This window comes from Mirounga angustirostris, unplaced genomic scaffold (assembly GCF_029215605.1).
Source record: "Mirounga angustirostris isolate CCGP_5_RB_7025 unplaced genomic scaffold, mMirAng1.0.hap1 SCAF_5, whole genome shotgun sequence".
NCBI classification, from domain to species: domain Eukaryota; kingdom Metazoa; phylum Chordata; class Mammalia; order Carnivora; family Phocidae; genus Mirounga; species Mirounga angustirostris.
In genome coordinates this window covers 85,920,108-85,933,371 of record NW_026991713.1, presented here as the reverse complement: position 1 = coordinate 85,933,371, position 13,264 = coordinate 85,920,108, and the positions used below count along the sequence as shown (strand labels likewise).

The 13,264-nt window shown below is 38.0% G+C and overlaps 1 protein-coding gene across 1 annotated transcript in view; it reads left to right on the top strand.

Moving 5' to 3' along the window:
• Positions 1-13,264, top strand: part of AEBP2 (AE binding protein 2) — a 69,360-nt gene that overhangs the window by 31,460 nt on the left and 24,636 nt on the right. The window lies entirely within an intron of this gene.

The window sequence follows — 13,264 nt, the reverse complement described above, 5'->3', positions numbered from 1 at the left end:
TAAAATGTTTAAAGGAAGCACTTGTTTAGACATTCCTGTGGATACATGGAAGTTAAAAAATAGGTGGAGATAAAGATAATTTAATCCAATTCTTAAAATTTGGAGAACAGAAAAAAGTGAGTTTAGGGTCTTCAAAATAGCTAATGAGCAGACCAATTTGAATACACGTCTTTAAAATTGGTGGCTTTTAATACTTTGTGCTCTTTGTTTTTTCACTGCCATAGGTTTCAGTCTTTTTATTAGTAAACAACACTGATTATTATACAAAAAAGTGAAATTGTACAACATTAAGGGGTTTGATTGTTTTCACTCAGTTTTGAGATCATATTACTGAGCTTTGTTGTAAATAACTGCATCAAATAGGTGTATTCTGAGAAATTGTATGAAGAGCAAGTGTTTATAAAAACCATTTTTCTATTTATCTTCACTAAAAATTGAACAAAATATTTTGATTTTTAATTATGGAAAGCATATACCATAGAGGTTAAAAGTTTGTGTTTAGAGAAGTTTAATAATTGTTAAACTCATAATCTGCTGGTATGTAAATACTGTGCCAGAAACTTTCCTTGGGTTTCATTAGAGAAGGAGATAATTCTTGTGGAGCTGCTTTTTAAAAATTACTCCGGTTTTTTTTTTTTGGAAAGACAGTCTTTAACAAGTTAAAAAAAAAATAATAGCTTATATTGAGAAATATTGCCCCCTGTTTTCTTGTTCCTTCTTCGTGAAATACGTGTCACTGTTACTAGTTTCCAGTGAATTCTTCTAGTATTTCTTTATGAAAGTGTAAGCAGGTAAATACGTAGTTTCGTTCTCCTTTCTTACACGTAATCCAGTGAACTGTATACTGTCTATACCTTATTTTTTTAAATGAGCTTTTCATTTTGTTTTATTTTAAAGATTTTATTTATTTGAGAGAGAGAGAGCTCATGATTGGCAGGGAGGGACAGAGGGAGAGGGAGAAGCAGACTTCCCCGTTGAGCAGGGAGCCGGACGCAGGGCTCAATCCCAGGGCCCAATCCCAGGGCCCCAGGATCATGACAGATGCTTATCTGACTGAGCCACCAGGTGCTCCTGAGCTTTTTATTTTAAAGCAGTTTTAGATTTATAGTAATATAAAGATTACAGAGCTCCCTTATACCCTATACCAAGTTTCCCCCACTGTTAATATCTTTGTTGCATGTATGTGTACCTTGTTCTTTTAACTTACTTTATGCTAGAGATCTTTCTATATTTGTTCATAGAGAATGTTCTTTCAGTTTATTTAACCAAACTTGTATAAACACTTGGGTTATTTCTAGTCTTTGGCTATTTTAAATAGTGCTGCAGTGATAAATCTTTGACCATAATGTCATTTTGTACATGTATAATTATATATGTAGGAAAAATTCCTAAAAATGATATGAGAGGGTGGATCAAAGGTTATGTAAGTATTGGTGATTTTGATAAATATTGCCAAACTGCCCACCCTAGGGGTTGTGTCCTCATCATCATCATTAGAGCATCTGCCTTCTCAATAGCCCTGCTAAGAAGGTGGTGTCAAACTTTTGGATTTTTGCCAGTCTAATAGATGAGAAATTGCATCCTAATGTAGTTTGAGTTTGCTTTTCTTTCATTATGAGGAAATTTGGGGATCTTTTCATATGTTTAACTATTTGGGTTTCTTTTTCTTACAAATTTTCTTTATTTTTTATTTTAAAAAATATTAATTAATTTATATTAAGTAAGCTCTGTGCCCAGTGTGGGCCTTGAACTCATGACTCTGAGATCAAGATTTGCATGCTCTACTGGCTGAGCCAGCTAGGCACCCCTCTTTATTCTTTTTTAAATAAATGGTCTCATTGAGCTTTCTCTTGGCATGTGGGTCTTATATAACTTTAACACCCTAGTCTTTTTTGTGGTCATACTTTAGATCCTGGCCCTGGTAGGTACTGGAAGTGTATGATCTGGGACAGTTTTTAAACTTCCCATTTAAGGTGTAGCTAGTAAGAATAGTTACCTCATAGAGCTGTACAGTATGTATCCAGTAAATGTAGGAGCTTATTGTTGTTAAAGTAGAAGAATCATTTACTTTCTCATTTTGTGTATTTCCATAAATTTTTATTTAGAGCAGCAATCCTGCTGGTTGATTATGTTGTGCAGATCCATTTCAAAGCCTGTCAGATGCATTTTTTCTCCCAAATCCTCTATTTATGTCTGTATGTCTGTATGTATGTATGTATGTATGTATTTATGCATGCCCAAATCCTCTTTTTAGAAACGGTAGAAGATTGCCATTGGAGAGAGGGAAACAAATTGTTTTTAAAAGACAAAAGTTAAGGGGAATGATTTAGTGAGGCATTGTTCTGTAAGTCATAGGCATCATTTAATTTATTGATTGATTTTTTTAAAGAAGATTTTATTTATTTGTCAGAGAGTGAGCACAAGCAGGGGGAGCGGCAGGCAGAGGAAGAGGGAGAAGCAGGCTTCCCGCTGAGCAGGGAGCACAATGTGGGACTCCATCCCAGGACTCTGGGATCATGACCTGAGCTGAAGGCTGACGCTTAACCAACTGAGCCACCCAGGCATCCCCATAGGCATCATTTAAATCCAGAAAACATTTATTGATTGCTTCTCGGCCTTTTGGCTAAGATCAAGTGCAGAAAACATTTATTGATATCTCCAGTACATGGCAGTGTGCTAGGCACCTTGGAAGCAAGGTGAATAAGAAAGCCAGGCCTCAGCTCTTCAGGGAACTTAACATTTCTTCAGATGTATACAGCTCTAAATAGATTTAAGTAATGAAATGTTTTAAATGCTTTAATAGTGACCTGTGAAAGGTTGTCTGGAAATGGGGATTAGGGATCAATTAAAAATACTCTAATAAGGACTGGGAAGGAGTAGTAGAAAGTAAGTGGGAGTCAACTATAGAGAGAAGGTCATGAGGTGGTGATGTTTGAGGGATTCTCTTTTTTTTGAAAAAATATTTTGGTTACAATGTACAATGAAGTGTCTAAAGTATACTTAAGTGTTCCACAGCTTGATTGTTTCCATGTGCGCATGCACTGTGATGTATGCACCTGTGCTGCCACCACCCTGATGAAGAATATTCTCAGTAAAACAGAATTTCTTAGTTCCCTTTCTAGTCTGTTCTTCTATCCTCTAATCTCCCCCGGCTCTATTATGATTTCAGTCATCCTGGCTTAGTTCTGGCTGCAGCATTTTATTTAACCTAATTTCTCTTGGCTGTTTACCTATGAGTGGAATTACCAAGTCATAGAATAGGGCATTTTTAGCTTTGGAAACTACAACTCTTATCCAAATTGGTTGTATCATTTTACATTCACACCAGTGAATTAGAGTTTTAGTTGCTCTGTATCTTCCTATTATCAGTCTTTTAATTTTAGCCATTCTGGTAGATTTGTAGTGGTATCTCATTTTGGCTTTAATTGTACTTCCCTGATGAGAAGTGAGGTTGAGCACATTTTCAGGTGCTTATGGCTATTTGAATTTCCTGTTTTGGGGAGGTGCCTATTTAAGCCTTTTCCTGTTATTTTATTGAATGGCTTGTCTCTCTCTCTCTCTCTTTTTTTTTAAATAACATGAGCATTTATTTTAATTTTATTATTTTTTAAGATTTTATTTATTTATTTGACAGAGACACAGCGAGAGAGGGAACACAAGCAGGGGGCGTGGGAGAGGGAGAAGCAGGCTTCCCTTGGACCAGGTAGCCCAGTGTGGGGCTTGATCCCAGAACCCTGGGATCATGGTCTGAGCCGAAGGCAGATGCTTAACAACTGAGCCACCCAGGTGTCCCTGGCTTGTCTTTTATTATATATTTTTAAATATATTTTGGATGCAATTTCTTTGTCATCTATATGTATTGCAAATACCTTCTCCCAATCTGTCTTTGGTTTCCTATTTTGTTTATTTTTTTTTAAGTAATCTCTACACCCGGTGTGGGGCTCAAACTCACAACCCAGAGATCGAGAGTCATGTGCTCCACCAACTGAGCCAGCCAGGCACTGCTGTCTTTGGTTTCCTAATGGGATCTTTTGAAGAATAGTTTTTAATTTCAGTGAAACCTAATTTACCAACTTTTTTTTTTTTCTTAAATAGTGCTTTTTGTATTCTGTTTAAGAAATTTTTGCCTACCCTTAGTATATGAAGATGAGGAGGGTTGGGGCTCCTGGATGGCTCAGTAGGTTAAGTGTCTGCCTTCGGCTCAGGTCATGATCCCAGGGTCCTGGGATCGAGTTCCGCATTGGGCTCCCTGCTCAGCTGGGAGCCTGCTTCTCCCTCTCCCTCTGCCCCTCCCCCTGCTTGTACTTTCTCTCTCTCTCTCTTTCTAATAAAATCTTAAAAAAAAAAAGGGGGTATTATAGAAAATCTAAGAGTTTTGTCTTAATGGTTATAGGGAAATCATTTGAGGCTAATATTTAAATATAATTTGCATACTATAAGGTTTACCAAGTGTACAATTCAGTAGTTTTTTAGTGTGTTCATAGTGTTCTGCAGCCGTCACCACTATTTACTTACAGAATTAATAGCTTTTGAGAGAAAGAAAAGGAAGCATAAAAGAATGAGTGGACTATTTAGGGAGTAGCATTTCTTTCTTATTATTTTTTTAAGACTTATTTATTTGAGAGAGAGCAAGAGCGTGTGGGGGGGCAGGCAGAGGAGAAGGGAGAGAGAGAATCTCAGGCAGACTCCCTGCTGAGCGTGGAGCACTCTGCAGGGCTCCATCCCATAATCCTGAGATACTACCAGAGCCAAAATCAATTGTCGGACACCTAACCAACTGAGCTACTCAGGTGCCCCTTGAGTAGCATGTTTCATATATGTATGTGATACTTTATTGTGGCAATTTGAAATATTTTTAGAACTATTTCTGTAGATTGGTAAGCTTGGACTATCTAGAAATTAAATGTATAAGCAATTGACTTCAAAAAGTTTTTCATATTTACTGTTACAGTATTTGTTGTATAATGAATAAGGGGAACGTAGGGGTCAGAAATAATCATGATTAGCAGAGGCTTTAATGCTATTTTGTGCCTTGCATATTACCCATATATTTTATTGCATTACCTATTTTAACTAATTCTTAAAATAGTCTTTGAAGTAATTACTGTTGCTCTCATTTTAGATATGAGGAGACTGAGGTAAGAAGAGATTAAATATTTTTTTTCTTTTTAAAGATTTTATTTATTTGACTGGGAGAGAGAGAGCACTTGTAGTCAGAGCTGCAGGGAGAGGGAGAGGGAGAGGGAGAAGCAGACTCCCTGCTGAACAGAGAGGCTCACTTTGGGGCTCGATACCATGACCTGAGCTGAAGGCAGTGGCTTAACCAACTGAGCCACCCAGGCGCCCCGAGGTTAAATATTTTCTACGGTCATGGCTAGTTGGTGGTAGATTGAGGACTTCAGAGGCAGTATTAATTCAGGGTCTTAGTCCTTAACCACTCATGCTCTGGTGCCTCTCAATAATTTATAATGCAGAATAGCCCCTGTGCAATATATGGATTGTGTACTGTGTTTCGATTACTGTTATTATCTCTTACTATATCTTATTCTGGAATTTGATTATCCTACGGAGTTTGCATTGTATTTTGGGGCCTTTTTCATTATATTTACAGTATGCTTCAAGCATTCACCTAAGAGTTCAGTTTTATTCATACCTTAAAAAAATATCAATGTGGCTGCTCTGTAGTGGTGCTTTGGTGTGGATAATTGATAAAATCATCTTGATGATGAATTTTTTAAAATGTGCACTGTCTTTACTGAAAATATTTAAAGTTGTTTATTCTTCAGGATGAAGTCTGAATAAAGAAAAGGGATGGAGAATAGGGAAAGGAAGGGCTAAGTATAGCACCTAACGTTGCCTGATTATGACAGACTTTGAAATTTCACAGCCAACAAAGTTTTTTCTTAATTCCCAGTAGAGTCTTGCTCTTCCACTTTGTCACATGGAAATAAGTATGTTATAAATGTAATACCAGCTACTGTTTGAAAGATTTGATACTAAAAACCTTCAAGAAGATAGTGTACTATAACATCTATAGAAAACCATTGTTTATTCTGTAGTACATACTGGATTTCTTAACCTATGTATGAAATCAAGAAATAAATTGAATCATTTTGCACCTACATGTAGCTTATGTCATCATTTCTATATTGGGCATTGTTTCACATCAATGAATATTACTTTTTAATGGTTGTATATTATTATTATTATTTTTTAAGGTTTTATTTGAGAGAGAGCATGAGTGGTGGGGAGGGGCAAGTGGAGAGGGAGAAGCAGCCCCCCCCCCCCACGCTGAGCAGGGATCCCAATGCGGGGCTCGATCCCAGGACCCTGGGATCATGATCTGAGCTGAAGTCAGACGCTTAAGAGCAGCTGAGCCACCCAGGCACCCCTGGTTGTATGCTATTCCTATGAGATAGTTTATCATATTTAAATCAGTCCTTTTTTTTTTTTTTAAAGATTTATTTATTTGAAAGAGAGGTGGGGGAGAGGGAGAAAGAGAATTTCAAGCAGATTCCCCACTGACTGTAGTGCCCAACACAGGACTTGATCTCATGACCCTGAGCAGAAATTAAAGAGTAGGAGGCTTAACCGACTGAGCCACCCAGGTGCTCTTGATTAGTCTTTTTTTTTTTAAGATTTATTTATTTGTCAGAGAAAGAGAGAGTGAGTGCACACGAGCAGGGGCAGTGGCAGGCAGAGGGGGGAGGGAGAAGCCGGTTCTCTGCTGCAGGGAACCCGATGCAGGACTCAATCCCAGGACCCTGAGATTATGACCCGAGCTGAAGGCAGATGCTTAACCAACTGAGCCACCCAGGCATCCCTAATTAGTCCTTTCTTGATGGATCTTTTTTGGTCCAGTTATCCTCAATATAAAGAACAATGTAATCAATGAACGTATTTTATAAACTGCTTTTGGGAGCTAATATAAATTCCTAGAAGCTATTTCACTAGTTCAGAGAGTTGATGTATAGGCTTGCTTTTGATAGGTATTATTAAATCTCCTTCCAGAAAACCATACTGATTTATAGTCCAACTAGCAGTGTATATAATAGTGCTGTTTCTCCAGTCTTCCTGAAGCTTGGCAATAATTATTGACATTAATAATTGGCATTATTTTATCTTTGCCAATTTACCAAGCACATTTTTTTGATTACTAGCAAGATTTGAGTATCTTTACATGTTCTGGCTATTGGTATTTTTTTCTCTAAATTGATTATTTGGTTGCTTTGCCCTTCTTTTGGAGTTTTTCCTCCTGATTTATATAAACCTTAATATTAAATGTACATATTTCCTGCATGTAATAGATACTTGGTCTGGATTGTCATTTCTCATAAACTTTTGTGTGTTCTGCCATCAAGAAGTTTCTGTGTAGTGATATTACCATATATTTCTACATATATGTAGATATATGCAATGTAAACACAATGTAAATATATTTTTATATATTTGCATTACTCTTTTTCCTGTATTGTTTTTGTATTTTTATTTTTAAACGGCTTTATTTATTTATTTATTTAGTATGAGCAGAGGGAGAGAGAGAGAATCCCAAGCAGACCCCATACTGAGCATGGAGTTTGATGTGGGGCTCAATCTCATGACCCTGGGATCATGACGTGAGCCAAAATCAAGTCAAGATGCTAACCGACTGAGCCACTCAGGCGCCCCGATTTTGTTATTTTTATTTTTATTTTTTATTTTTTTTTTAAAGATTTTATTTATTTGAAAGAGAGAGAATGAGAGAGAGCACATGAGATGGGGGAGGGTCAGAGGGAGAAGCAGACTCCCTGCCGAGCAGGGAACCTGATGCGGGACTCGATCCAGGGACTCCAGGATCATGACCTGAGCTGAAGGCAGTCGCTTAACCAACTGAGCCACCCAGGCGCCCCGATTTTGTTATTTTTAGAATGGAAATCTTGTTAACCTACTCATCTTTATTAAGTAGGAAAAACATCATTTCCCTGCTGTGATAGGAGTTAATTTCCCCCATTTTGACATTGTTTTTCTTGACTTTTTTTATGGTGTTTTTTTTGAAAGGCAGAATTTTTAAACTGAATTTTGAAATAATTTCAGCTTCCAGAGAAGGTGGAACACTCATGTATTTTCTCTGTCACACATTAATGTATAAAATGCCATATATCCTAACCCCGATTTACCAGTTGTCATTTTGCTACATTTGCTCATATCCATCCATCATTTGTCTCTCCATCTGCCTGCCTTCCTCCTACCCCAATCTCTCCCTCTTTCTCCTTCCCTACCTACCTACCTACCTACACACACACACACACACACACACACACACACACACACACACACGCTTTTTTTTGGAGAACAGTTGAGAGGAACACAATCCCTAAATACTTCAGTGTGTGCATTTCCTAAGAACAAGGATATTCATTTACATAACTTCAGCATAATTATCAAGACCCAGAAATTTAACATTGATGCTATTAGTATTGAAGTTGCACTAAGTCCCAATAATATCCTTTGTAGTCGTTGTTTTTCCTCTGTTTAGAATCCAGTTGGGGATCAAGGATCGCATTTAGTTTTCATGACTCCTTTAAAGTTTCCTCAACCTTTTTTTTAATCTTTTATGTCACTGATAGTTTTGAAGAGTAAAAACCTTTAATTTTATATACTCCCCATTTTGGGCTTGTTTGGTGTTTTTGTAATGATCAGATTTGGTTAATGCAATTTTGGAGAAAGTAGAACAAAAGTCTCACTGTATCACTTTAAGGGGTACCTGATGACAGTTTGTTCCATTATAGATGATGTTACCTAGATCACTTGATGGAATTGGCTTTCATATGTATCCTATGAAAATAATTGATGTTAGCTCATTATGAATTTTAGTTTTGTAAAATCAACATACTCCTAAAATGTAAATATAGCTGCTTTGCTAAGGGTTTTTGTAATATTTATCTTTGATAATTAAAGTGCAAAGATTCTTTCTAGATAAGATTTCCCCACCCTATGTTCACTTTATCATGTATATATACATCTGCATAATGTATACATTTAGGGTTTGTTAAATGTAGTGAAACATTTTAATTATTAAGGGTTTGGAAAACGTTACATGTTTTGGGATGCCTGGCTGGCTCAGTCAGTAGAGGGGGTAGGACTCTTGATCTTTTGGGGTTGTAAGTTGGAGCTCCACATTGGGTGTGGAGATTACTTAAAATCTTTAAAAGAAAAAAATGACATGTGTTTACAGTAGTAGGGTATGGGAATATTTTAAACTGTTCTTGGCCTTTTTTTTTTCCCTTTTCAATTTTAATTTTTTTTTTTTTTAAAGATTTTATTTATTTATATGATAGAGAGAGACAGCGAGAACAGGAACACAAGCAGGGGAAGTGGGAGAGGGAGAAGCAGGCCTCCCGCTGAGCAGGGAGCCCGATGTGGCACTCGATCCCAGGACCCCGGGATCATGACCCGAGCCGAAGGCAGACGCTTAACGACTGAGCCACCCAGGCGCCCCTCAATTTTAATTTTGATTCTTGTTAGTTATCTGGTGTTAAGCTTTATGACAGCTAAGTGGCTTTAATCCTACCATGCTTAGAAATACATATATTACTTAACTGAGGAAAATAAAAAGTAATGATATGCAATATGTTTAGTGATGGTTTTGATTTCCTTACTTTATTGCTAATGAGGCAGTGGTTTGTCTTGGTAGATTTGTATATGTTAGAAATTACATAGTTGTACTTTTTATTAGATAAGCTTATTAATATGTACTTTTACTTTGCACACACATTTCTCCCCTCTGCCAGTATTTGTTTACTTTGAACATAGTACAGTTATTTACTTGTCTTGGGTTAATTTATTTATTGTAGCTTTTCCTCAGCAACTAGTCTTCTATAGCTCAGCATGATTGATTACGTTCATAATATTGACATATTTGAATGACTTCTCGTTGTGTTGGAGTAGTGCATGAAAAACTCAGACTTTTTTTCAAGGTTGGTACATTAAATAGCCTATCTTTTTAGGTGTTTTGGAATCAAGATCCTAGCCTAAATTGTTGATAAAGAAAAAAGAAATTTTATCAAATCAGACTTAAACTATGATATCCTTATAGTTGTGCATACAAGTTAATTCTGGTAACTTGTTGTATAGTGAATGATAGATACTGTTATTACATCATCACTGTGATGGATGATGAAATAATTTCCTTCTCTTATTCCTTTATGACCTGTTTTGTAGTAGTAGTTGATGCCGATAATTTTATGTATGTATGTATGTATTATAGTGCCTGAGGGGGGCCCCCAGCTTTTTGAGATATAATTGACAAATGAAATTGTAAGATATTTAAATTATACATCATGATGATTTGATATGTATATACAGTTGTGATGAAAGGATTTTCTCCATCTGATTAACACATCCATCACCTCATATATATAGCTTTTTTTTGGTGAGAATCTTTTGATTTTTTTTTTTTTAAGATTTTATTGTCAGAGAGCTTGCTAGTGCACAAGCAGGGGGAGCGGCAGGCAGAGGGAGAAGCAGGCTCCCTGTTGAGCAAGGAGCCTGATGTGGGACTTGATCCCAGGACCCTGGGATCATGACTGAGCCGAAGGCAGACGCTTAACCAATTGAGCCACCCAGTCATCCCGAATCTTTTGATTTTCAACAGACATTCTCTGTAGTAACACGAAGCTTTAAATACCCTGTGCTGCTATCTTTCTTTAATTTGTCTTTGACATTTTGTATGTGTGTCTGTATTTTTTTTTTTTAAAGATTTTATTTATTTGAGAGAGAGAATGAGACAGAGAGAGAGACCGTGAGATGGGGGAGGATCAGAGGGAGAAGCAGACTCCCTGCTGAGCAGGGAGCCTGATGCGGGACTCGATCCCGGGACTCCAGGATCATGACCTGAGCTGAAGGCAGTTGCTTAACCAACTGAGCCACCCAGGCGCCCTGTGTGTCTGTATTTGAAGCTCTCATGTTCCCTAGCCTTGGCAGCCAGTGTTTAGGATGCTCCCGCTGACCAAACGTGGTAATATTTGACTATAAAGAATAATAACTGCAGTGATCCCCATGATTCTAAAAGACAAAAAAATGATTCCCTTTCTTCCTCCAAAAGAAAAACTTAATTGGTCACCATTGGAGGATGATCGTGATCTCATTATTTAGAAAGCTGGTAAGAATCAAGTAGTTTTTCTTTTACTGTGTGAACTGTGCTGCCACTGGGTGTCCAAATCCTGTGCTTGAGTTGCATCTGTGACCAATTAAATTAGAATCGGGGGCATGCAGCCAGGCATTTTGCTGTAATGAAAAAAATTGGATGACTTGGATGTGCACCTAGGCTTAAGAACCACTGTTCTACAAGGTATTTCTCTTATGGGGTACCTTGTACTAAATAGCATTGCTATGGTAAATGCAACTACCAGTTCAGTGGTCCTCGAAAAGGGAGAAAAAAATAGAAGGACAAAGAGTTATGCTATGTATACTGTGTGCATGTTGCATTTGGGATCTTGTTTTTATTGATGTAAACTTTCTTTTCTAGGCCTCCTTGATGTCGCACTTGCCTGTTCTTCATCCTTCCCACCCCTATTTCCAAACTCATTGGCTGCTCTGTCTAGTCACCTTTGCTGGCTTCTGCTCTACCTGACTTCTAAATGTTGGAGAGTGCTCTCTTAAAGTTCTTACCCTAGGTGTCCTTTGGTTTTAAATACTATTAAATATTATTTATATACTGATTACTCTCAGATGTTTATCTCTAGCCCTAACAATATTCCCTCTTGGGTTCCAGAATGGAATATTTGGCTTGGATGTCTAAGAGAGTATTTTTTCATTTCAGACATGGTTCTACTCTAGACTCAGTAAATAGTAAGATCATCAAGGGCTCTGGCTTTAAGAGCCCTGTGTCATTCTTGATTCCTCTCTTAAAGAACTTCTCCTGTACTCCCATAAATGCATTAGCAAATCCTGTCAATTTGAGCCTCAGTATATTTTGAATATGACTACTACTACTCTCCCTACTCTTTTTTTTTTTTTTTTAAAGATTTTATTTATTTATTTGACAGAGAGACAGCGAGAGAGGGAACACAAGTAGGGGGAGTGGGAGGGGGAGAAGCAGGCTTCCCACGGAGCAGGAAGCCCGACGCGGGCTCTGTCCCAGGACCCTGGGATCATGACCCAAGCTGAAGGCAGACGCTTAATGACTGAGCCACCCAGGCACCCCTCTCCCTACTCTTTTATCCCCAGTTATCTTCTGTGATTCTATTAGTCACTCAGGTTTTTTTTTTCTTTTTTAAGATTTTATTTATTTATTAGAGAGAGCCCAGTGCACAAGAGTGGGGGAAGGGGCAGAGGGAGAGGGAGAAGCAGAGAGTCTGCTATGGGGCTCAATCCCAGGACCTTGAGATCATGACTTGAGCGAAAGGCAGACGCTTAACTGACTGAGCCACCAAGGCACCCCTAGTCACTCAGTTTTAAATATTTGGTAACTCCTCACTCTCTCCAAATTAAAATCCCTATTTCCTAGCATGATGCATAATGGGGTCTTCATATCTGTTATTTACCTGCTTAACTCATTCATTCCCTTACTATAATGATCTAGCTATACTATATACTGCTTGTAGGTCTCAAGTGGATCACGCTCATTGTGTTTTTTTTTTTTTAAGAAATTTTTCTTTTTAAAGGTTTTATTTATTTGACAGAAAGAGACATAGCAAGAGAGGGAACACAAGCAGGGGAAGTGGGAGAGGGAGAAGCAGGCTTCCCGCTGAGCAGGGAGCCCGATGCAGGGCTCAATCCCAGGACCCTGGGATCATGACCTGAGCCGAAGGCAGAGGCTTAACGACTGAGCCACCCAGGCGCCCCATCATTATGGCTTTGTATAGGCTGTGCTTTCTGCCTGGAATTTTTTTTTTCCCTAAGCTTTTATTTATTTATTTGAGAGAGAGAGCATGAGCACGAGTGGGGGGGGCGGGGCAGAGGGACAAACAGTCTCCCTGCTGAGCAGGGAGCCCAATGCAGGGCTCCATTCCAGGACCCTGAGATCCATGACCTGAGCCGAAGTCAGATGCTTAACCTACTGAGCCACCCAAACACCCCTGCTTGGAATTTTTAAAAGCTTTTTATTTTGGAAAAATTTTAGATTTACAGGAAAGTAAGTTGCAAAGAAAAGATAGTACAGAGAGTATCCATATACCTTCACTTACTTTGTTTCCCTGGGTGTTACCTCAGAGTACTTTGGTACATTTGTCACAACTAAGAAACCAACATTTCTATCTGGAATTTTTATTTTTCTTTAGATCAC